At 42.7% G+C, this 25,776-nt stretch overlaps 1 protein-coding gene across 4 annotated transcripts in view; it reads left to right on the top strand.

Annotated features, from left to right (window-relative positions):
• Positions 1-2,639: 2,639 nt before the first annotated feature.
• AGTR1 (angiotensin II receptor type 1) overlaps positions 2,640-25,776 on the top strand; it is a 39,657-nt gene continuing 16,520 nt past the window's right edge. Inside the window, exons 1-2 of one of the 4 annotated variants that reach the window (XM_048504894.1) lie at positions 2,768-2,888; positions 16,586-16,816. The gene's annotated coding sequence lies outside the window, so the exon portion shown is untranslated. Of the gene's footprint in view, positions 2,889-2,990; positions 3,009-11,986; positions 12,072-16,585; positions 16,817-25,776 lie in introns of those variants that run through there. The other 3 variants (XM_048504896.1, XM_048504895.1, XM_048504897.1) reach the window with 3 other exon arrangements.

Genomic DNA, 25,776 nt, shown 5'->3' on the forward strand with positions numbered 1-25,776 from the left:
CAGCGAGCAGTTCAAGTGGACACTGCAGCCGCAGGCTGGCTCCTGCCTGAGAGCCGGCCTCCCTGAAAACAGGGAGGCTGAGGAGGGCAGGAGCCAGCCTCAGGTGCCCGCCTGAGCTGTGAGCTGCTGAGCCATGGCCACAGGCCAACTCTTGCCCGAGAGCCAGCCTCTGCTGGAGCTCTCAGCTCAGGCAAGTGCTTGAGGCCAGCTCCTGCCTCCTGGGCCTCCCTGCTGACAGGGAGGCCGGCTCTCAGGCAGGAGCCGGCCTGCAGCCGCAGCTCAACAACTTGCAGCTCAGGTGGGTTCCTGAGGCTGCACCTGCCTCCCTCTCAGACAGGAGTTGGCCTGCGGTTCAACAACTCAAGCTCAACAACTCGCAGTTTAGGCAGGTGCTGCGGCCACAGCCAGCTTCCCTGCAGGGAGGCCAGGGAGTGCAGGACCCAGAATCAGGCGCTCACCTGAGCCACTCGCCTCCTTGCGGCCCAGCCGGGCTCTGCAGCAGGTGGCTCAGGCAGGTGCTGCAGCTGTTCTCTCTGTCAGCAGGGAGGTCAGGAAGTGCAGGAGCCGGCCTGTGCCCACGGTGCCCACCTGAGCAGCATGGAGGGCACCGCCAGGCACCGGCCAGGTCCCACAAGGACCCGACTGGACCCAGCACCTCCCACGTGATCAAATGGTGTGGGCCCGTGATATACCACTGAAGATGTAAGGGTACTTGTATGTTTATGATTTTCTTATTAAGATTCAATTCATAGGCTTTGCATGTGGTCTTTGTCACTGATTGGTGAAGTTGCATAAAGTTCCCTGTATCCAGTGTCTGCACAGCCTTCATAGGTTCTTCTGAAGTTGGTTAAAGGTTGTCGCACATAATTTAGAAGATCTCCACAAATAGGTTGGGACTCAGGGGTTAAATCAATGCATGTTATAAGTGCCTTTGTGGAATGGGAAGAGGGGTTTTATAACATTGTCTTGAACGACACTTGCCAAGACAATGTCAAAAGATGCCAGGAAATGACCTCTACTTATTAATTTGCCTGGAATGGGTTCTGGTGGGTTTTCCGGGCTGTGTGGCCGTGGTCTGGTGGATCTCGTTCCTAACGTTTCGCCTGCATCTGTGGCTGGCATCTTCAGAGGTGTATCACAGAGGGAAGTCTGTATAACAGAGAAAAGGGAATGTTTGGAGTATATATTGTCCATGTCCCAGGCAAAAATCTTGCTACAGGGAAAAAGCTGGCTTGGGGACTTCTTCTGTCAGTTCCTTATAAGAAAGAAGGATAAGAGTAAAGGAACAGATTTTGTGAACAGACATTTCCACGTCTATAATTTGAATGACTAGAATGCCCATTCATAACAATAAACAATATCAAAACTGGCTTGCTGAATCATTCCATAGCCCAGTGTCCTGTTTAAACATCTGCCATCTGCTGGTGCTTCAGGTCATTCAGTTGCCAAAGAGGATGTAAAGGTAGCAACCCATCTGGAATTCCAGGGGACATTGCTCCTAAACATGGAGGTTCTGTTTAATCATTAAAATTACTTTCCTTTCTGTCCCACTGAGACATCTCAACCTTGCACACCTTAGAGTCTGTAAAAACACCCTTGGCAAATCAAGGGAAATTTACAGTCAATGTAGGAGTTCCTCACTTTTGTCAGTTGTCAGCTTCATACTTTTACCTATTGAACTTAATTACTTGATCCAAAAGTTTGGACCAAATTCTTTTTTTAAAAAAAAGAACATACACATTCCAAGCAGTTGCATTTTCTTCAGTCTTTCTTTGAGCATCAAGGAGGGAAGTGGATGTTCCCAACTTGCGACACCCCCATCTCCCCCCCCCCTTATTTAGGAACTTCAGGGGCTGTGGATGGGTTGGGAAAGAGAGAGGGAGCAAAATCCTCTGCCTGTTACATTCCACGGGGAAGGGCGAGCTCGGGTGTTGGCTCTACCGCTCAACCACAACTTTGCTCTCTTGAGATGCTCTGCTGGTCCTGATTGGACCAGTTTATAGTTTCTAGCTCTGAGGTTTCGTTCGCTCGTTTTTGTTAGCTTTGTTTTTAATCCCTGCTTTTCATTCAAGGAGGACTGGGTCGCCTCCCCTGCAACTTGAACCAAACTCCACCGAGTTGTAGCAACCCAGCCTAAAAGCAGGGACGCCAAACTTTGCAAAGTTTGGGGCTTCAAAGAGCGGTCTCTCTGTGCCTCTCTCTCTCTCTCTCTCGGTCCAGTTTCATCCAACTTTCCCTTCTTCTCCTTCTCCTCCCCCCACCCCAGTTCTGGAGGTGAAGGATGCGAACTCCCCTGATCCCAGCGTGGTTGGTCAAAAGATGAAATGCAACTTCGTAAAAATGACCCTGGGCTGATGGATCCGCGCCCTGCTGCGACAGACACCCTAGCCTGAGGCTACCAACGAGAGACCCGCGAGTGGCGATCAGGAGCCATTGGATGAAGGGCCGGGGATGGGGGGAGCCGCGCCCGGGTGTTCAGACTGAATCATGTGCTGGGGAGGGGAAACAGGGCGGGGGGAGAGGCGATGGCCAGAAGGGGTCTCCCGGGAGGGACTGGGGCGGGTGGAGTGCGGGAGATGGGAAACAAACCGTGCAGCCAGCCGCGTCCTTAGCTATAAATCCAGCGGGGAAGGCAGGCGAAGCCAAGCCTGGGAAGACTCCGGGAAGACCCCGAAGACCTGCCTGAGGGGGGGGGGGGGGCTGCCGCTGCCTGCAGGAAGGTCCGGAGCTGGCCTCGCCGCGGTTCTTTGGCTCGTTTCCGCGGCTGCTTCTTCCAGCCAAGAGAGACGGAGAGGGGGCAACTCTCGAGTGGCGCATCTGCAGTTGCACAACCGCTCCCCCGGCCAGCTGAGCGCAGACTCTCCTTGGCAAGTTGCGCCTCTTTTCTTGTAAGTTTCCTCTGCCCGCGGCGGGTTTAGTTTCAGGCAACCCCAAGCGCGCCTGTAACTTACATCAGTTGCCTTTTCTTCCTCCCCCCCCCCCCCCCCCCGGCTCACAGGTGGGGTCAGGTAAGTTAACTGCTTTGTTGTTTGCCTTTTTAAAATAAGCATTTGGGATCACTGCGGGAGAGGGGGGCTACCCCCTTTCCTCCCCATGTGCGTGTGAGGTCTGAAAGTTTCTGCTAGACTCTTGCATCTCGATTCCCATCACTTGAAACTGTTAAAGATAATAGGAGGGGAGGGGAGGGGAGGGGAGAGAAGCCACAAACTCTTTGCCGCAGAATATGGAATGCTGATTCCTGTTTATATAGACCACATTCCTAACCGCCTTGGTATGTGTGAGAAGGTGGGTTTTGAATATAAGCATAATCAAGCCCCGCTGGTTTCAATTAAAAGCGCTTCACCTTTCCGCTGAAGCCAATGGGATTTGGAGAGGCTGAACTTCATCTGGATCATGCACTGGACAAAAGAGAGAGTTGAGTTGACTAATGCAATTAATGTATTTTAATTTCCTCAACAATTCCCTAACATGAGTGGCTCTGTGGAGTTGGTCTAATAAACAGGCTTCATCGAGTTGATTAAAGACCAGAAAACGTGTCTATGACTTTGGAGACTCGGAGAGAGGTCATATGCGGACTGTATGCTTTGCTTCTGCAGGGTGGGAAATGAATCTCTGTATTTCACTTGACTGCCAAAACAAGTGTTTTAATGGTAACAGCCGACAATGGAGAGAGCTTGGTTGTCCCAAGGCCAGCTCCTTGAAACCATGACACAGATTTATGTGCCTGGAGGAGATAGAGAGCGCTCATGGGCTTATCACGTGAAACCTCTCCTGTTTCTTGTCAACAGGTCTGAGCCACCACTTTGACAGAGTCCTAGTAGTAAGGCACGGACTTTCTAACTTCGCTGCAACTCTCAATATGACAGGCATAATTCAAGTTTCACTGTGACTTAGTTCAAAGCAGGGGTCCCCAAACTACGGCCCGGGGGCCAAATGTGGCCCCCTGAAGGCATTTATCTGGCCCGCCAGGCATGGCAGTGATGGCTCCATTCATGTGCAGTGGGGGCTCGAGGGAGAGGAGGAACTGGCCCCAAAGGCCGTTGATTGCAGTTACATGATGGCACCCCCAAATCTCCATGCATTTTCTGACCCAGAGTTGGAAACCTTACATGTGGCAATGCCTGCTCCGCCCTTCCCTCTCGGCTACTCCATGTGTTGCTCTCAGGCTTTCTGTTCCGCCTCACTCCCATTGGCATCAGCCAGGCTGGTGAATCGCTCGCTGGCTGCTAGGGAGGAAAGAACCCAGGAAGATACCTGATCCTGGGTTAGATGGAATGCTTCATTGGGAAAGTTCTGCCTTTTTTTACAGGGGAAGGTATTCCACAGCCTCCCCAACAATATTTGGAGCCTACCCTGAACTTGACATACTTTGGTCACTGTTCTAAAAATAGACCATGACAGAAAGGCTGAAAGGTGAAATCAAACATTTTACAATCATTTGTGCATAGGAATTTGTTCATAGTTTTTTTTAGTCCGGCCCTCCAACAGTCTGAGGGACAGTGAACTGGCCCCCTGTTTAAAAAGTTTGGGGACCCCTGGTTCAAAGGATGTCAATCTGCTCTGTCCTGTTTTCATTTCATTTCATTCGTTTGTTCATTTGTTTCCCTTCTTCATTTGTCGCCAGCATTCTTCCTAAATGAGAAACCTAAAGCTCCTTACATTGTTTTCCTCCCCTGCATTTTATTCTCGCAACAATTGTCTGAGGAAAGTTAGGATGAGAGAGAGTGGCAGGCCCAAGGATACAGCAGGCTTTGCCCATAGGGTGGGAATGCAAAACTGGGGCCTCCCAGATCCTAATCAGACTGGCTAATTACTGCTTTCAAAAGAAAACCCCTTCATATGAAGGTTATGTTAATTCTTAAAACATATGCCTACAGTATCAGTTTGGTCTTACTTTAAGACCAATGATCAGCATCACAGTCCAGTGCAGAGTTAAGGATGTTTGCATCACTGACTTTAGCAGATATAAGTGCATTTAATTCATGTGCAGATTGGCAAAGGCTGCACTCCTGTGCATTGCAGGGCTGAATGACTGTGTGTATGTTTTTCAGCTATTTCCAGGTGCTTAAATTGTCCCATGCCTTTCAGGGGGTGTCAAAATCTAGCATAGTGCACTGCAGGTTATTAGTTAACACAGCTTGCTTATAAAAATTGTCCTCTGAAAAATCCCATGGGTTCTGTTTGGTCTTAGGCTAGAGATCAATATTTGTAAAATATGAAACAAAGAAAGAATTTTACCCCAGACTATTGAAGAGCTGGTGGCTTCACCTAAAATCTTGATTTGGACACTTGACAATACAAACCAGGCAACGCCTTCCTAAGACCCTTGATGTGCTGCTTTGTAGAGATGTGAGCACAACTCTACCTTGCAACTCATAGTTGGACTTGATGGCCTTTGGATTGCATATTTCCCTATGAGTGTCTAATTTTAACACACATGTAGATGCCTCAACAGACAGACAGCTAGTGTATAGCAAATACAAGTACACAGAATCTCAGATTATATTAACCAGTTGCTGGTTCTTAGGTTGATCTCATCATTCTACCCAATTAAACCCCAAAACACAGTGGTGGGAATTGAGCAGATAACACACCATGCCAAAAGAACCCAAGCATAAAAGAATTCTATCTGTCTTCTAGGCATGGCCCAAAAAGTAATCCTTTGAAAGTGCACTATAACTGCCAGAGAAAACAGAGACTGAATATAATCCATCGATATAAAAATTGCTCTAATTAGAAATTCATGATTAATTGAGAGAAATCAGAGTAATTAGTAATGGTTTTCCAAACAATTTTCTGTTAGATAATTGTGCCAGTAAAGAAGCAGAGCTTGGTGCAATTTGCAATCTTAGAAATGTATGGATATGTAGTGTGGGTCAATATATCCCATGACACTTCATGTTATTTGTAACTATGCATTAGATTATAGCTTTTTTTGTGCTGGAATTTTGGAATCTGTCTGTCTTTGGGACTACATATGAAGCTACCTTGTACTAAGTCAGAACTTTAGTTTATCCAGGTTAGTATTGTGGTTCTTCCGGGTCACTTACTACCATATCCTTTTAGCTGGAAGTGCCAGAAATTGGAACCTGTGACCTTCAGCATACAAAGTAGATGTTCTACCATTGAGTCATGACCGCACCCTGAATAGAGAACAGCGACAACATTTCCGCTCTCTTAGACAGATCTTTCAAAGCAGATGTCTACTACTGAGTCACATGCCAGCCATACAACATGAAGCTTCCTTAGTCGTACCATTGGTCTATCAAAGTCAGTACTGCCGACTCTGTCTGGCAGCAGTTCTCTGGGGTCTCAGGCAGAGATCCTTTCTTGTAAAAATCTATTGACCATTCTTTTTAAATTGGGATGCCAGCAACAAAAACTAAACTTTCTCTGGACGATATTTCATATTTTTGGTTTGTATAACCCATTTCATTTGTTGCCATCATTGTACATTTACTCATCAGCACTTGTCTGAGCCATTTATTCCTAAGCACACTAATCACATCTTTTAAATGATTCTTTTTCACTAGGGTTTTCTAACTACTGTAGATAGGGCATTAATGCTGTATAACCACAACTTTATGAAGTTTGAAACTTATTCAGTGATCTCCTAGAGTGGTAAGGCTATGATACATCTTCTGAAATAATGTTCAGAACGTTGGAGATTTAGGGCTTAATTTTCTTCTCACAATCAGAAATCACATTGGCAGGGACTGGTAATGCATGCTGGCATAAGTCAAGAGATAATCCATACGCCTTGCCTTGGAAGAGCGTCCTGCAATCTGCATCTGAGTCTGCCAAGCTTCTGCCGGTTTTAATGGAAATTTTGTCAAAGGGTTTGTGACAATAGCACTTTTAAAAAGTAACACACATGCTTGTGAGGCTACCTTTCCCTATTGTTTAACATATTCCAGTAAAACACAGTTAGTCACAACCTATTTTGCTATGTGATTCCGTATCTGACCACTCTTCTTCTCATAGGCTTGAAGCCCAGAAGGTCAAGCAGAATTAATTTTCTACTTAATTCCATGGGAACAAAATCAAATTGTAATTCATCTCTTCTTTCAATACTATATTACCTCAACTATGAAGACAATTGTGATATAAGTGGTCCATACTACTGAGGGCTTCTTCATATTTTAGATTCTTACTGGGTGGAAAGGGGAGTCTCCTTTCGGAGACTGGTCCCAAAAATTTCAGAAAGTATGTTGGTCTATAATAGAAAAGCTAGATTCAAGTCCATCAGAACCTTGGAGATTCACAAGATTTTTGGGGTATAAGCTTTTGGCAGTCAACAATCCCTTCATCAGATCCCAAAGGGAAGGAAGCTTCAATTGTCACAGGCTTATATTTGGAAAATCTTAAGGGTCTCTAAGCTACTACTAGACCTAAAGGGTCTGTAAGGTACCACTAGACCTAAATGTTGCTGGTCCGGTAACTCTGTGAGGCATAGGTCAGTGAACAATCAGAGGTAAATCTGAAGTTAAATATTTCATTTCCCTGGAGTAAATCAAATATTCTCAGGTTTTGCTTGAGGTTTGGGAAGAATATCCCTGTGTTGATCTACTTATTAATAACTTCTTGTACCAGAAGATGCTTCTAATCATCACACTAACTCTGTGAAGTAAGTCAGCTTGGATCCTTTTTATTCAGACTGACAACTGAGACTCCTTCTATTGTAGAAATTGCAGTTCTGAACTAGGAACAAGGAAATCTGGTTTCAAATGATTGTGCTGCCATGAAACCAAATGGGTATCTTTGGGTTAGTTATATATGCTTTATCTCTGTGTGTCAGTTTAATCTAGTTCACAGAATTTCCATAAGAATAAAAATGATGAATTGGGACTGTGTACATTGCCCTATACTCCTTGAAGGAAGTGTGGGATAACAATCTAATTAACAAATGAGTCCAGCTTACATATTCAGGGCTAATATGAGACATTAATTTATGCTGTATGGAAAACAACTTTGTTTTATGCAGGAGGAAGTATATATGCCAACTCCTTGGGATTTTAGCTATTCCGGTCTAAGCCCATTCATTTCAGTGGTTTTAGACTGGAGTAACCCTGCATATGATTGCAAGTCAGCAGTGTTCTTTCTTTCTAACTTATGTGTGTTAATTGGAATGTATGTAAAAAGGCTAAAATATACATGACTTTCTCCACTCAACCACATAGAAAGATTTCTCTGTCCATGCTCTTCTATGCTTGTAGGCTTTATGGAGTCATTCCATTATTATTATTATTATTATTATTATTATTATTATTATTATTATTATTATTATTATTATTATTATTATTATTATTATATACTGCCAATGAACATTCCAAGGTCAGGGTACAGTGGGACTCTATGGTCCCACTCTTCCTGGAGCAGCAGTGACATAGGAGGTTAAGAGCTCATGTATCTAATCTGGAGGAACCGGGTTTGATTCCCAGCTCTGCCGCCTGAGCTGTGGAGGCTTATCTGGGGAATTCAGATTAGCCTGTGCACTCCCACACATGCCAGCTGGGTGACCTTGGGCTAGTCACAGCTTTTTGGAGCTTTCTCATCCCCACCTACCTCACAGGATGTTTGTTGTGAGGGGGGAAGGGCAAGGAGATTGTAAGCCCCTTTGAGTCTCCTGCAGGAGAGAAAGGGGGGATATAAATCCAAACTCCTCCTCCTCCTCCTCCTCCTCCTCTTCTTCTTCTTCTTCTTCTCCTTCCTCCTTCCTCCTTCTTCCAGGGCACTCATTTTACAAGCTTATAACTTGTGACGTGAGCAGTAGGGAAGCCCTGTATACATGACACAGTGACATCACACAGTGGGTACAGGGCTGTGTATGCAAGCACATAAGAATCCAGTACATTGGCCTCACCCTCTACCTACATGCATATACAAACTGTACATGCTAAGGCTTCATCCTACTGTCAGGAATGTTTGAAAAGTAGCATTTTCAACCATTTTGTAGCTAAGAAGAATAAGAAAGAGATCAGCACACTCCGTTTCCCTTCCCTTCTTCTTACCCAAGGTGTGGCCAGAACTACAAATGTTAAAATAGTATGGATTTGTAGTAGCATGCAAAAAAAAAAAGCTTCACTGTGCATGTGAGGGTAGAGCAGCATGGTACATTGCAATTTCAGGAGCAATTTTAGGTTGCCACTTTGAGTCAGCAAACTTCGTTACTCAAATATTATTATGAAGTGACTATCTCTCTGGGTTTTGGAAAAATGGGACCATATTTTGTACCTTTGGGACTGCATCTCCCCACATCGCTCACAGAGGACCCTTGGTCCTCTTTGGTAATCTACTGTTGGTCACCAGCCCCAGGGTCATTTGGCTGAGTGCCACCAGAAGTAGGGCCTTTTTGGGCCTGGCTCCTGTTTGATAGAACTCACTCCTGATGGGTATCAGGGCCCTGTGGGCTATAAATCAATTCCGTAGGGCCTGTAAGACCGAAATGTTCCACCAGGCATACAACTGATGTAGCTGGTCCTAAATAATAACATCTTCACCCCCGAATTTGTATCCCTCTTCTCTCACCTGTTGTTTTTAGTTTTGCAGTCAGTGTTGGAATGTATGTAGGTAACTATGATTAAATCACCAACTGCATATGTAATATGTATTGGAGGATTTAAACATTTTAACTACTAATTAATTTATTAATTTTATCATTTTTTAAGCATGTGTGTTAACTGTCCTGAGTCTGGCCACTGGCCAGGGAGGGTGAGATATTAAATCTAAATGAATGAATGAATGAATGAATGAATGAATGAATGAATGAATGAATGAATGAATGAATGAATGAATGAATGAATGAGGTAATCATCCCTGTAATGCATAAGTGTCAAACTCTCAGCTCATGCTGGCAGCGGATGATGGGAACTGTAGTCCATAACATCTGGAGGGCTGCGAGTTTGACACCTGTGTTGTAATGTATTCTCCACGCCAAAATGGTTATCAAAGGATAAAGAAGAATTTGTTTTTGTTAATCACGCTTCACCACTTTAATATACGTAGTTACAGTTTAAATGCTACTAAACAGACCAGTGATTCCCAGATTGCACTTAGCATATAAATGTGCTGGGCAAAGGTCTAGTTGTATCTTGAAAAGGTAAGGCATCTATGAAGTACTGATGCTTCCTTTCCCCAAATATGGGCAGTGTTATTTTGAGGAAGGAAATAAGAGCATCCTGATATTATTTTATACTGGGGGGGCGGGGGCAAATGCATAGGATTGCTAACTCTGGATTGGGACATTTTGGGGGTGGAGCCTGGGGAGGGTGGGGTTGGGGAAGAAAAGGACCTCATCAGAGTATAATGCCATTGAGACCTCCCTACATATCAACCATTTTCTCCAGGGGAACTGGTCTTGGTCCCCTGAAGATCAACTGTAATAGCAAGAGATCTTCAAGAGACTGTAGGCATGGGAACCTCATTTCTGCTGTTCAGAGACCACAGTTCCATCTTTGTTCAACTGGGTAGGAGCAACACTGGAATTGGGTGAGATAATGTTAACTGTGCTTCTCCCCTGTCTGTAAGTTCTCTACTTATTGCTACTACAAGCTGTCTGAAATAAAAATGACGGCATCGTTTTGGGTGTATGACTGAAATTTTCCTCCAGAAAAAGAAAACAAGCTCCAGGTAAAAAGGTTGTGGGAATCATTGGCATGAACTAATTAGCTACTTGGGCATAGAGCTGAGAGGGCGGGAAGGTCCTTATCTGCAGTTCCTGTTCTATAAATAATAATGCATGGAGAGCTTGAGAGAAGACATGTGCATTAAAATGAACAGTTGGCCCAGTGATTTACTGATGAGGTGATCAAGTGGAAAGACAGAGTCTACAATAAGCTTTTAGCTTAATAGGATAGGGAATGCTGAATGACTAACACAGAGACTTTTGTCAAGAAATTGATTCTGTGTTGATTTATTTGCTTTGTGCATTCCAGGGAATTTGAGGTGTATTCTACATCACATTCTCAATTTCCAACAGCCTATAAAACCATTTGTATACTTGGTGAGGCAGATGAGAGCAAAGTGGGCTGCAGCTAGAAGGAAATAGTAGAAATCCCTCTCTGCAATGTAGGCAGATTGTTGGAGGCACACCCAATTACTCGAATTTTGGTTCCTAATAATTTTGGAAGGGGTGGAGGAAATATGCTTGCTTGCTCAACTGATTTTTGAATAACACAAAAATCAGAACTTCACAGAAATAGTGAGTGAAAAGCTTACCATTCAGACAAATACAATCTAGTCACTAAGAAACAGGAGTACCCAGTTTGAAAGGTCTCTCCATACAAGGTCTCTGTTTGGCTCCTTGTTTCATTTTGGCTGGCCCTAGGAACCTGTTCATCCCCTCACAAGTCTTCCAGTCCATGCAGTGAATATGTGGTTCTTTATTTTGGGGTGGTTCTTTATTTTGAACTGGACTTTGGAAAATCCAGATGCAGTAAGATAGGCTTACAGCATTCCTGAAAGTTCAGAAGGAAATGAGACCTCCTTCAGGTTTTCTGGCATTTATAGAGGATTTGGAAAAGGGAAGTGTTTGTGACAGAAAGATTTCACAGCAGAATTTGTTGAACATACGGAACACAAGGTAAGCTCTCTCACTGCTTAATCCTTCCCCAATACTTAACATATAGGGTATGGTTGCAATCATCCAGGTGGCCCCTGAAGATCTCCCGCTAGTATAGTACAGGTGGCACAGTAACTACAGTTTGTTCATTTCAGCTTCTAGCACCACAATGATATATACTCAATTTTTTGCAGCCATCACCTGAATTTTATCTAAACTGTTTTAATAATTGTCTATGCAAGTGTGTCTAGGGCAGCCTTAGTTACTCCAGGAACTTGGGCAAAGGATTCTGTCCACACCTCCTTTTTATCTAAGGTTGCCTGCTCTGGGTTGGAAAATACCTGTAGATTTTCTTTTAGGAGTGTTTCTACGATAGCAAACTCCTACAAGTGATACAGTCTTTCTGTATTTTTGGTTTATAGGAGAGCCAGTTCTTATACAGCAGTGTATAAAAGAACCTTAAGGGGGTTTTGGTAGCCTTTTTGGAAAAGGATTGTTTGGAAGATTACAAGTAGGTTTCATTCTGTTCATTTTTTAGTGCTATTATATTGTTTCTGAAATGTGTTTTGACAATAAGTATTTCTTAATATTACACTGGATAAGGGGCCACTGTGAAAGTTTCGAATGACAGCCCATGTGCATATTGTTCATGTTAATTTGTTGCTGTCAGCCCTCTGTAGAGGGACTATTTGGTTTAGAAATCTTTCTGTAAATTATCACACAGTAATAAGCTTGTGTACATATTATTTATGATGTTAAGTTTAACACAATATAAAAGCTGATTGCTGATTGTTTAAGTGTGTATTAAATATTAGAGACACTAGTACAACAGTACCATTAGCCATACAGATGCTTGTTTGGATTGTTAACATCTTGAAGTTGGCACCAATATTTTTATCCTACCCTCCTTTCAAGGATGTGTACAGTGTTCCCCCCTCTTCCATAGGGTTGGCAATCAGAGCCCTTCGGGGATGGGGCGGTATAAAAGTCCAATAAAATAAATAAATAAATAAATAAATAAATAAATAAATAAATCAACTGTGTGGAGATTTCCAGGTAACCAGCAGAAAGATCTATTAACATGTCAACAGCTACCAAACAGCTGTATCAAAAGCTGAATGACTGGGTTTTGTTAATGTATGGGTGCTTTTATCTCCCAAACCTGCCATGCTCTATATTCTACTCATTTAACATGTCATCCCACCTAAGTTTATCCCAGACTTAAGATTGATTTTTTAAGATCCTTGGAATAAGGGATAAAACAGGGGGTGTGGGGGGCATAGTTGGCCTTTACCCAAGGGCCCAGAATCACTAACACCATCCCTAGGAATACTAACCCTAATTCTTAGATGATTATTAAAGCAACTTGGAAAAAATTCTATTCTATTCTTTTCTGTTCTATTTACATTTATTACCTGCAACATTAAAAACATTAACATTAAAATCCAGTTATTGGTGGTGCAGAAGTTGGATTATATTTTTAGTACATAATACATGAAGTCCTAGTTATACAGTAGTTAATCACATTGCGTTTTTAAAATGTCTTAACGGATTCAGCAGTGTGTCATTTTGTTATGAAATGTCTATATTTACTCACTACCTCCTAATAGTCAATCATGTTTATAGCAGAGAATTAAAGTAATTTGAAGTGTTTTAGCACAGTATATTTCCTAGTTTTACAGAACATTTGAGTTACAGTAAAATACTAATTATCCCCAAACTACTGCTCATAAGTAGCTTTATAGCTCTTTTTTCATAAAACTCACAGAATAAGCCAGGTTATACTAGAGTCCATAAGAAAGAGCGTTGCTACAATTTTATAAGTTCACAAAAAGGCTTTAGGATATCTAAATATATATTTACCTAGTAGAATCGTTTCTCTGTTCAAAGCAGCAGCATTAAACAATCAGAAGAACAGAATCAAACTTGCTGATATACTGGGTGGTGGGTGGAAGATGGAGAGAGTTGAAATTGGGACAGAAAGAGAATGAATGCTGGGGAGAGACATGAAGAGGAAGAAAGAGAGCTAGGGTAGGTGGCCAGAAAGGGTGGCAGAACACAGGGAATAGAAAGGTGGGATAGGAAGTGAGAAAGAGAGCTGAAATAAGTGGACAAACAGAGAGAGCTGGGGTAGGGGGGTGGAAAGTTAAAAACTGAACTGGGGGAGTTTGTGCAGAAAGAGAGCTTGGTTAGGGGGCTAGAAAGAGAGTTGAGGTAGTGGAGCAAAAATAGGGAAAAGAAGGAATGGCAGGATGGAGAGTGAGAGGCAGAGAAGAAGGGGAGAACCGAAGAAAAAGATGGGAGTAATGACATCTCAAGTCTCCACTTGCAGGTTCCTACTTGCCCACTGTATTTGTTAACACAACAGGTATCCCATCTTCACAGGCACCCTGCTGGCTCCCCACCCTTGCAAAGGTGGGATTCAGCTTTCCAAATGTGTGGGCAGTGGCTATGGAGATGAGAACTTTCCCCACCTTCATAGGCACCTTACTGTTTCCCATCCTTTGCAAAGTCAGCTTTGCAAATGGGGGAGGAGTGCACCTATGAGGATGGGGAGGACTCTCTCCATCTTCACAGGCATCCCACTAACTACCCCTTTTGCAAAGCTGGGATCCAACTTTGCAAGGGGGGTGCCTCTTCATAGGCACCCTGCTGCCTGGTTTCATCCCTTTGCAAAGCTAGGATCCAGCTTTGCAAATGGGGGTTGCCTGTGAAGATGGAGAGAACTCTCCCCATCTTACAGGCACTCTGCTGCCCCTCCTTGGCAAAATGGGATGTTTGGGGGTGTGTGCACATTTTCAGTGTTTGTGCCAGTTGCCATATCCTGTAGATATGACCTGTTCATATCTCTTGCCTTGCAAATATTATTTTTCTAGAGCCTGTTGTATTGTTTGCACAATGGGCTTTACTGCAAATAGTACAATAATGTGTAAATCTGTTATAAGGGGTTGGATCCTATCATCTCTTCTACTGGCACAAGAAGGAAGGGCTAACCTTGCCTTCCGAAAAAGACATGCTGGGTAATCTTAGAACTAGAAATTTATGAATGGAAACGAGAAAATCCCTGTGCTCCTTCCAAGGAAGTCCACTTGGAATAGAAATATAAATAAGCATTGTTGCACTTGTATTTTATGTATGATTAGAAATATAAGAGGGTAATACATTGAATGCCACTTTAGCAGCATACGTGTGTCTTGTATAATTTTTCCGGTCCGTTTTTTGACACATAATCTTAGAACTAGCCCAGGAAGGCCTCTCCGGCAGGCTGCGCCTGCTTCCACTGATCTTGCAGTTTCCAGGAGTTCAGGGACACCCGCAGACTTTCAGATGTGGACTTATCCCTACTTGTTTCTTCTATATACATACTATATTATTGTGTCATGTAATGCAAAAGGAGTTCTGCAGGAACAGAAGTTCTCACATTGAGCTGATTATGGGAAGCGGGTCCTTGAGCATAACTTACATCTCTTCAGAATCAAAGAAACAAGCACTCCTGTGAAAAAGCCGTCACTTGCACAAGGTTTCAAAGAGAGGTTCTGTAAATTTATTCCCGCCAGAAAAGAAACTGGTTTTTTACCTATCAGCAGCATACAGTGAACAACTCACACTGTTTCTCTTATAGTCAGGAAAGCAAAGGACCTTCTAGTATGTGTATCTATTTTTATTATCAATTAAGAAACAGTTGGTGCTGGATCCAGAAGGGCAATTTATGGATTTAAATAGAACTAGTGGAAAGCCAATCCACTCGTCACACTTATCACTCATCAAATTAGACTGCCATTTGAAATATAGGGAAAGAGAATTCACTATATATATCATTAACCTTATGCCTCCACACACTGTGGGTATAAGATCATACATCAAACTTTCTGAAGAACAGGCAAAGCTGGGCTGGTGCAGAGACTTTGGCTCATTCCGCACATGCAGAATAATGCACTTTCAAACTGCTTTCAGTGCTCTTTAAAGCTGTGCGGAATAGCAAAATCCACTTGCAAACAGTTGTGACGCATTACCGGTATTTTGCGTGTGCGGAAGGGGCCCATGTTTCTAACTTAAGAAGAGTCATCCAAATAGCTGTTATTAGTTATTTATTCATTTTTAACAAATTTTATCCTTTACTCTCAACTTACATGGGTTTGTGAATTGACTCACTATCACAAAAAATGTGAAGTCCTAGTAGACTTGTTAGATCTCATATTGACAAGCTTACTACCATACACAACGTATTAGAAAGAAAGATTCCCTGGCCCTACTAGAATTCCAGGTATCAGGTCACTAATTCCATGCTCTTATCCACAGTTTCAACCCTGCCTTTCCAACCCTACATGTAATTTTTCTCACAGATTGATAATCATTTCTTTCCACATTGAATATTGTTTCAGACTAAGTATCAGTCAAGCTGATTAGAATATAAAAAATTACTAACTGCACTGGAATCAAGAATTACAACTATGTCACATGAAGCCACACTAAGACAAAAATGGATGCTTATACTTTTAACTTATATCAATCACTCTTCCTTTACATATAGGGTCCTCAGGTAGTCTTCCACTGAACCAATCCTACTGAGTTTCCCAAAACTCTTTATCTGCCTATATATTAGGAAACTAGACCAAATTCCACACACAAAATGCAATATTTTGTTACATTTGCTTGCTGCTCTTCAAACGTTTGTGAATACTATATCCAATAATACAAAAATATCTATTGCTTTCTGCTTGTGTTAATGCAAAGGCAACTTGACCAATGAAATTAAGTGAAATTGGGAAATGGCAAGTCAAGAACTAGGTGGCTGACACTGCAGGAAGTGTGGAAATGGAGCAGGTAGTGATGCCATTCCAAGAATGTTCGGAGTAGTTAAAATGAATAGGACCTATTATATAAGGGAATCAAAAGAATCTCGCAGAAGCTAATCTGAGGGTGCATACTACTTTCCTCTTCACTACTTTTGTGCATATTATACATTATACTAGTTAGCGCTTCTACAGTGGTTAATTCACCATTTTAATCTCATTGCCTTTGCAGTGTCCTGCTTGGGTCAAGGCCCTCTGGTCCAGCCACTACTACTTTGCAGAACTGCTCATCCCACCACATCCAGAATCAAACTGAGGTTACCTAAAGGAGGTAGTGCCTGTAGCTATAGAGGAGCCTGAAGTCTACAGGCAGTAACAGCAGGATCCTGACCAGCATTCTGGGGTGCCATACATGCCCTTCACGCTCTGAACTGAGTTTCTATCCATCCTTTCTCCACTCCAGGTAGGCTTACAATGTTCCCACTTATTGAGAGAGATCTCCCATCCACCACTCATTTCTGCTGCCTGACACTGCTCAGCTGGGCATCAGGAGGAAACTGTTCAGCAAAACAGTGGTGCTACGATCATCATCCCTGTGTGGTGATGCAACTTCTAGCATGACCCAGAAGTGATTCATCACAGAGGGAACAACCATCTGGCTCTCCATAGAATTTGGGGTGAGTGCTACATTGTGGCTGCCAGTGTGATGGCATAATTTCTGGGTCATTCTAGAAACTGCATCACAGATATCAGTTGGTTCCACCTTCTCACTCTCCTGCCAGTTGCCAGACCATGCTTGGCAACCAAAGTTTCCCAAAATGACTGTGGGTCTCTGATGATCTCAGTGAGTTAACAGTCCCAGTCTCTGATCCTGGCTTCCGTGAATTGGCCATCTAGATTTCTGATCTTTTAGGATAGCTCCTGGTAGTCAGAGGACCTAGTTAACTGTAGAACATTCCAGGAGTTCAGCTTCTGTGGGATCAGCCACTATGACAGCCTCATTTTCCCATAAAGACTCATCACCCAGGCAAGCAGATACTCTGGCTTAGAAGCAGCACAGGGCCTCCACAGCTGGCAATCTCTTTGTCATTATTTGTCATCTCACCAATTATTTCTAATCCCCACTAATAATTACTTTGCTTTCATGATTTAACATGACAACTTTATATTTACTACCAATATTTTTTAAAAAAAACTGGTTAAAAGCCCTCTAGGTTTCAGGGAATAATGGGTAGCAGGGGACAATGGCACCAGACTTGGCACAGGGTATAGGCAGATATGTACGAAAATCTGCATTTTCCCTTCTACACTTTCCCTAACCTGCTTTGGGTATTATCTTTTTGGAAAGATCAACCAATCAAGTTTAAAGGAAGTCACAGCAGAGCCAAGAGGATCGGCAGGTGGGGCGGGGGGGGGGGGGGGGGGTGACAGGACAGCAATGGTCTTTTCTGCACAACCATAATAGGACTTCATGGGGATGACTTCTCCTGCCTGCCATTTTCTCCCACTGGAAATTGCCAAAATCAGCAGGGAAAACTGAGCTCATTCATGCGCTTTAATCACTGAAAAGTTGGAAAGCCATGCTCCCAGCTGAGGAAGCCTCCCAGGAAAACGTCAGCAAATGGCGGGCAGCATGGGGGGATTCCAGCAGGAGAAAATGGCAGGCAGAAAAAAACTGAAAGTAACTAAGGTAGAAAAAAAGAAATGCTTCCTTTCTCTGCATAGGCTAGAGAAAACAGAGTGACCACATCTTGGGGAAGAAAAGATTGCAAAAATCCAGCATCCAAAGAAATCACTTGGAGGCTGGAATAAGACATGGTCACCTTGCTTTGGGGAAAAAGCTGTACAGAGCTCTGTCAGGACACAGGTTATTTTTTTAGCCTCAACATGTTGTATTTGTGTTGTGTGAGAAGGACCAATGTTCTGTAGAAGTCCCAGATGCAGTTAGGGCTGCTGGTTTCCAGGTGGGACCTGGGGATCCGTCAGAATTACAGCTCCTCTCCAGAATTACTGTTCCTCTTTGGAGAAAATGGATGCTTGGGATAGTGGGACTCTTATGTCATTGTACTCCATAAAGGTTGTATCCCCAAATCACCGGAAGTTTTCCAACCTGGATCTGGCAATCCTACCCCCACCCCATCTCCCGTCTGTGGCTGCAGGGGGCTTAGCAACTCTAGCTGCAGTTGGGGCTCCATGTTGGAGTGCAGCAGGAGCTCCATGTTGGAGCAACAATCAACAAGGAGCAAAAATACAGAAAGAAACACTAACATATTTCTGAAGAGCTTAAACTGTCCAGTAAGATAGGTGAACCAATGAAAGCAAACAACCCCTCTGTTCTCTCATGAGAAAGAGATAGAAAAGCAACAAAAGGTAGTCATTTTTTCCAGTATTTCTCCCTTGGAAACCTGATGGAGGGGGGTGGGAGTATGATAACATGATTTGAAAAGCACTGTGTTCCAAAAAGAAATGAGAATTTTAAGAGACATAACTTTTCTGTGAGAAAGGCAGCTGATATTTGAAGTCAGTCTCTAGTCCCTGAGCAAGGTTTGCAGTTTTGGAGGGCAAACAGAGGTTGTAATCAGAGACCAGTGCTTGGTACCGGAGGCATTGTGATCAGTACAAATTCTTGCATTCATCTTGGAAAAGACCCTCAGAATCTGCCAAGTTTCGAAAGTAAGACGAGATTGCAAAATCAAGGTGGGTGTGCCAAATAAAATAAGGGAATGGAAATATAGGTAAATGGTGCAGAGCAGGAGCAAAAAAAGGTGATACGTTTGAAAACATATGAGTCAGTAGGTTGTAAAAGGATGCTGCAAGGAAAAAATCTCCTAAGTCAAGCTTCATAAAGCATGGAGGCAGCCAGAATCTGGAAAGCAGCTCTCCAAGAGCCAACAACTCAACCATTTTGCAAGACTTTGCAACCAGAACATCATGTTCAACGGACACAAACAGATGGTGTATGCTTTTTAAAGGGAAAAAGCCATTAATTGTACCATGGGACTGCTACTTGGCTGTTGTTCTGTAGCTGAAATCTTTCATGACTACATGAATATTTGAAGTTATGGGAGGGACTACAAGATGCATGGAAAAACACTGAGGGAAATGCCACAGGAAACATCACCGAGGACCAAAATCTCAACTGAAAATGTACTACAATGATGCCAAACAGCAAAGCTATTAGTGAAGAAGCAGAAGTATAAAGCCAGTGTCAAAACTATGGCAACCTTATCCACATCAGACTCTGGGCTTTCTTCAACTTGCTTTTAAGTTAGAAAAAACAAATGACAGAGGTTGCCACCATGTCACCTGATTAAGCTAGCAAAACCTAATCTCATGTTCAGATCTGAATGCTGGTAAAGGAGAATGAGTATGGCTCATTCCGCACATGCAGAATAATGCACTTTCAAACTGCTTTCAGTGCTCTTTGAAGCTGTGCGGAATGGCAAAATCCACTTGCAAACAGTTGTGAAAGTGGTTTGAAAACGCATTATTTTGCATGTGCGGAATGGGCCAAAGTGTGTAAAGCACTGTCATGTTGCAGCTGCTTTATGGCAAGCCTGCAAGGGACTTTTAAGGCAAATGACAAGCAGAAGTGGTTTGCCATTGCCTTCCTCTGCCCAAGTCTTCCTTGATTGCCTTCCTTCCAAGTACTGATCCTACTTAGCTTCTGAATTCTGATGAGACCAGGCTATACTATGCTGCCTTCCCTCTTAGTATTTGAGCATTTTCCCCAATGACTTTAAGTGGGAGAGATTTAAGCATGCACTTGAAGCATTTTTTGTCTGATACATACCTTTTCTGTGCCTCCCAGGGTGTTAGGAATTTTTAACTCTCCTGCTGAAATCAATGGTATTTAAAAGTGCCTTACTTTTGACTGTGTTAATCACTCTCCAAGGGCTTGGCAGGAGTGGTAATGGGGCAGACATAGTGTAGCAAGTTCTGTCTTTTCCGTACATGCCTTATTCTCAATCTTGAACATGCTGTGTCCCTTTTTCCATATTTATCACATTCTGTGTACCCTCGTGAAGGCATGTTTCTCTCTATGTCCACAATACACATATTATGCCCTGTGGCTGTATACAATTGTTTCTCTGCACCTATTATATCCCAAAACCATTTGTGGACAGATGTATCTCCCCCACGGTGTCCACTATATGTATTATGGTTTCTCCATATTACTTTATTTGTTCAATATTATTTTTGTGTGCTCTACCTCTTTCTATGCGTGTGCCAGAAAGAGGTGAAGAGAGGGAAAAGGAACTGTATAAAGGGATGGTTATGCATCATGTTTTGATTTTATTGATGTTTTTTGGCTTGTCATCTCTCAGTCTCAGGTTTGCCCAGCTGCCAAATGAGACAGATGTTTTCTAAAATGTCCCCTGAATTTTCTAAATTCTTAATTGCATCACAATACAATACATATGTGTATAGTGCATTCAAGGCATGCTGTTCAGCTTCTGATAGCAGGAATTGTAGTATACATAGTGTTTTCTCTGCTTTTCCTGGCTCATTGTGGGCTCCTGCTTCCCTCTGGGACATCAACCTGATTCTGGGAGCATCTCCTCGGAAACCTGTGAGAATGTCTTGTAGGTGGTTTCCTGGAAAGTTAGGTCAGCCATGGGTTCAGGATGACTTTAGTTCCTAATATTTCACCTTCAGATGGTTGGCATCTTCAGAGGTGTATCACAGAGGGAATTCTGTTACACACTGTGTCCAGTGGGAAGGGAATGTTTTGTGGAGTATAAATTGTCATGTCCCCAGGTGGGGAACCATTTATACCCCACTAAAACATTCCCTTCTCACTGGACACAGGGTGTAACAGACTTCCCTCTGTGATACACCTCTGAAGATGCCAGCCACAGATGCAGGCGAAATGTTAGGAACAAGGTCCACCAGACCACGGCCACACAGTCTGGAAAACCCACCACAACCAGTTGAATCCGGTCGTGAAAGCCTTCGACAATACATTGTAGAATGTTTGCATGTATACAAAACTGTAAGCATTCTACTTTATTTCCATCTTTCATACCCCTGTAACTAGTATGGAAATATCTAGACAAGATGTAGGAGATCTGGAATGAGGACTTGGCACGTAGTTACTTTTCTGTAAAAGCAGCTGCAGAAGATAGGTCACTTTTATTCACTTTTGTGTTATTCTGTTAAATCCTCACTCTCCCCAGCCATAGCTGAGCTAGTTGAGACAGATACTGAGAGGGTCTAAACTTTTTCTCCCATGTCATTTCCCAGATAGAAACCTCCCCCCCCCCCGCCCCGCACAAGCCACTGGGGGCTGGGGTAAGTATCTACTTTTTTCTCCCACTAATTCTGACAGCAACTTGGAAGAAGAGACATTGTTATCTGGTCAAGGGCAATTCTCCTGCTCCCACACGAGGGTCCTTATCCAAATCTCACTCCCCATGGTTTTTAAAGAAAGTGTTAAGAAACATGATTGCAGATTTCTTATATTTTACCCTTACATCCAGTACCACTCCACAGGATCAAGTCATGAATTGGATTTGTAAGGGAACTGTAACCTTTAAATTGGTGTGTAATTAATGGTGAAGACAGTCCGGTCCAGCTAAACTTTCCATAGTGCTCTGCATGATCTAACCAGAAAAAAATATATATCCCAAACTTCACTAGCATTAGCTAAAGTTTCTTAAGCCCCAGAGATCTAAATCTTACATAATTTTGAAGTGGGGCAGCACTATTAGGCACAAATGCTATTTCATGGAGAGCTATTCATCATTTTTTTTTAATTTCTGGCAGCTGTGCACAAAACAGCCATGGGACATTTTCATTCAGATCTTGCAGTGTTACAGTGTTGTTCTGTATGAAGAAATACAGAGGTGGGTGAAATGAGGTGGATTGAACCAGCATTTTTCACCCTACTCCTTACTGGTAATACAGTTTCTGAATATGACAATACCACACAGCAACTTGCTTTTAAATAGTGTCAAAAATTTGGCATCTCAACAGGCTCAATATACACAGAGGCCTAATTAAATTTTATTGTTGGTTGTAATTGTAACAAGATGTTGGTTTCCCAAAGCAAAGCATTTCTGTCTTAAGGAAGAAATGCATTCTTGGATCATCCTGTCTCAAATCTATTTGAAGGAACACCAGTTGAGTGAGTCATGGAGAAGGAAAGGATTGGCAGAAGGTTGCTTAATTGCTGCTTTTTCTCTTCTGGCTCACTAGGCTGCTAGCAGTTTTCTGTTTCCTTTGGTTCTCAAGTACAGCCTTTACCTGGGGAACAGTTTCATCCACTACATTCAGTCCACAAGTCCATGCTAGTCTTTGTTCTGTCAGAATGGCAGAATGTAGTCACAGCCTGGGAGTGAGATGAAATCCTGTTGATACATCTTAAAGATCCCATGTAAACCATAGCCTATAAAGGTCCAAGTCATTTGGAAGAGTCACAGAGAGAAATATGTCTTACTGTTACATGCCTCTGAAGATGCCAGCCATAGATGTGGGCAAAATGTAATGAGCAAAAACTATCAGACCATGGCCACATGGTCTGGAAAACCCACAACAGCCATTTGGTATAGAATGTGGTGTACTTATTAGGGAAACTCAAGCAGAGATGGATATAGAATGTGATACACTTACAAAGGAATCTCAAGCAGAGTTATACCTTTCTAAGGCCCCTTCCGCACACGCAAAATAATGCGTTTTCAAACCACTTTCACAACTGTTTGCAAGTGGATTTTGCCATTTCGCACAGGTTCAAAGAGCAGTGAAAGCAGTTTCAAAGTGCATTATTCTGCATGTGCAGAATGAGCCTATATTTCCTAAAGCCACTGGGCTTAGAAAAGTGTGCTACTTCTTAGGATTGCATTGTTGAGCAAGGAATTTACCGTACTTTGATTAAAGATATAAGGCAACTGCCTGTTCCGATCCTAGAATTATTTGCCCCTACCCAACAGTTGAGTTCAGAGAACAGTTTATAAACCATGATCCATTTCCTATCTGTTTGGAATTGGATCCAGCAGTTATTTTTAACTAAGAGGAAATTTTACTCCTTATTTAGCAGAATGATCCCCTCCTATGTCCTCGCTATGGGAAACATTAGCATAACCTTAAATTGTACACAATGAATTGGTACACCATCTGCTTTCTCAATATATGCACAGGTCATTAGTGCATACTGAATTGGTAACAGTCTGAGGGGCTCTAAATATAACATGTTGGGTTGATAAGGTGTTTGTTTTGTTCTGTTCTAATACCATATATCAAAAGTTTGCTACTTTTTGTTGTATTTTGAAAACTAACCTAAATAAATCTGCTGCATGGCTACTTGGGGATACAATGCAGGTGAAGAAATACATCTTCACCAGCTCCACCATACCACCATTTAGTAGGCCCAATAATGGGCTCTCACTAGTATCTGGTCAGATTTGCACTGCAATTTCTGCCACCTATATTCAAGCCATCACCCCTCCTGCTTCATTGCCCTCAGATTCCTATGGGGCCCAGTGAGGCAAGGGTGCTCAGGAGTGATCATTTCAATGGCCCTCCGGGTCTCACCTTTCCAAAAGGAGACCAGGGCCTCAACAGGAGCGCCAACTATGTCACTGGGAAAATCCCCCAGAACTCTCAGGAACCCTTGGGATTCCATCCTCCTCCAGAGTGAACTATCTTAATCAATACTCCATTCTTGCAGTGGGGAAGTGGTATCTGAAGACCAAACTTCACCAGTTAATGATCCATCTGTGATAAGGGACAGATTTTGAGTCCCTCATTTAATGGATCGTTTCCACTCTGCCCGGTCGCAAAACCAGGTCAAGAGCATGTCCAGCTGAGTGTGCTGAGCCAGAAACAAACTGAGACGGTCCCATGGTTGCCATGGCAGCCATGAGGTTTTGAGCTGGACCATCAGAGGCATCCTCAACATGGAGAATGAAATCCCCCAGAACTGTGAATAGGGTCAGGGCATAATCATATCCATGGTTTTATGTAATCCAGGATGGCAATGCAAATTTATTCTTCATTTCATTGAAAAAGGAGCATTTTTAAATGAATTAATACAGCATCCTTCTTCAGGGCATGTAGGCTACCTGTTTCCAGTAGAGTGGCCAGCTTGCAGAATTCCTGATTTGGGGGTAGTGCCTTGGGAGAGATTTGAAGGGAATTTGGCATCTTAGAGTATACTTTCCAAAGCTATTGTTTCCTCCAGAGGAGCTGATTTCTGTACATCGTGATTTAGGGAGAACTGATCAGCATGCACACACAATCCCTCCATCTGCTGGTCTTGAGAGCAATCCTAACCTAGTCTACTCAGAAGTAAGTCCCATTTTATTCATTGGGGCTTATAGGAAATAGTTTGAGAATTGCAGCCTAAATGTTTCTGGCACTTGAGCTTAAAGTAATATCAAGGAAAAGAGAACTGCTTCTGTTTCTGAATGAACACAGCTGTGTGGTTTTATTTTTCAACTTAATGAAGACCTTTATTGCATGCTACTGCACTCTAAACATCAAGAGACAAAATTGGCTAAAGACAGCTTGTTCTGAATCATGACTTAAGGAAATAAACACTAGCAAGGAATACAGGTTGTTCCTAAAGTATTCGTTCAAATCTTCTTTCTAATGTAATGTGTTTCAGGCTCATAACAGAGTGGAGGGTTGAAACAGAGTCCAAGTAATAGTACCCATATGAATCTTGTTCCTGTGCACTGTAACATAAGGGCTTTTCATAATGGGTTGGATCCTAAATTTTTCAAGATGAGGAAGCAGATCTTTTCCTATCTTCCCTTCTCTGTGCAGCCCCCTATGATACCTGAAAATCCACAAATGAGGGCCAAGAGATATCTTAAATAAATCCACTGTAAAGCAAAGAGCTCCAGTAAGGAATAGAAATTGAGTGAAATTGTCTGTTTCCCTCTTGCATCAGAAAGCCACGGTTATTCAGTCAATGACAAAATGTCCACAAGTCTATGACCTACTGTCCTCAAGCTAATGTCCTCAGGCTTATGAGCAAACTAAATTCTACGTGTATTTTTCCCTGTTTGGGATCTTTATATAGATATTTCACCCAAGAAATATGTTCTAGCACAGAAAGGTTACAGGGCAAGTAAAAGAAAATTCCATTCCTAAAGATGGGCAAAAATGTCTTCTATCATCATTGGTTCAGTAACTACTGCTGCCTTATGTCAAATCACATCACTTTTGAGCACTTTGGGAAAACCAGATTTTCCTGCTCTCACCATCATTTCTCATTAAAAACTGGAAAAGTATCCATGTTTGAGTTTCAAATCCTTTCTTGCACTTTCCCCCCTGGAGACTCATTACACCCTTCATGTTCCTTTCGTTTTCCTATAATGTGTTTTTCAAAATATGCCTGTTTTTATTGGCTCTGGGAAAAAGCCTATCAATGCTGACACCATTTTTTTTTCCTGAGGACAAATCCCCTGGCTGTTC

The sequence above is a fragment of the Sphaerodactylus townsendi genome, linkage group LG08 (assembly GCF_021028975.2).
Source record: "Sphaerodactylus townsendi isolate TG3544 linkage group LG08, MPM_Stown_v2.3, whole genome shotgun sequence".
NCBI lineage: Eukaryota > Metazoa > Chordata > Lepidosauria > Squamata > Sphaerodactylidae > Sphaerodactylus > Sphaerodactylus townsendi.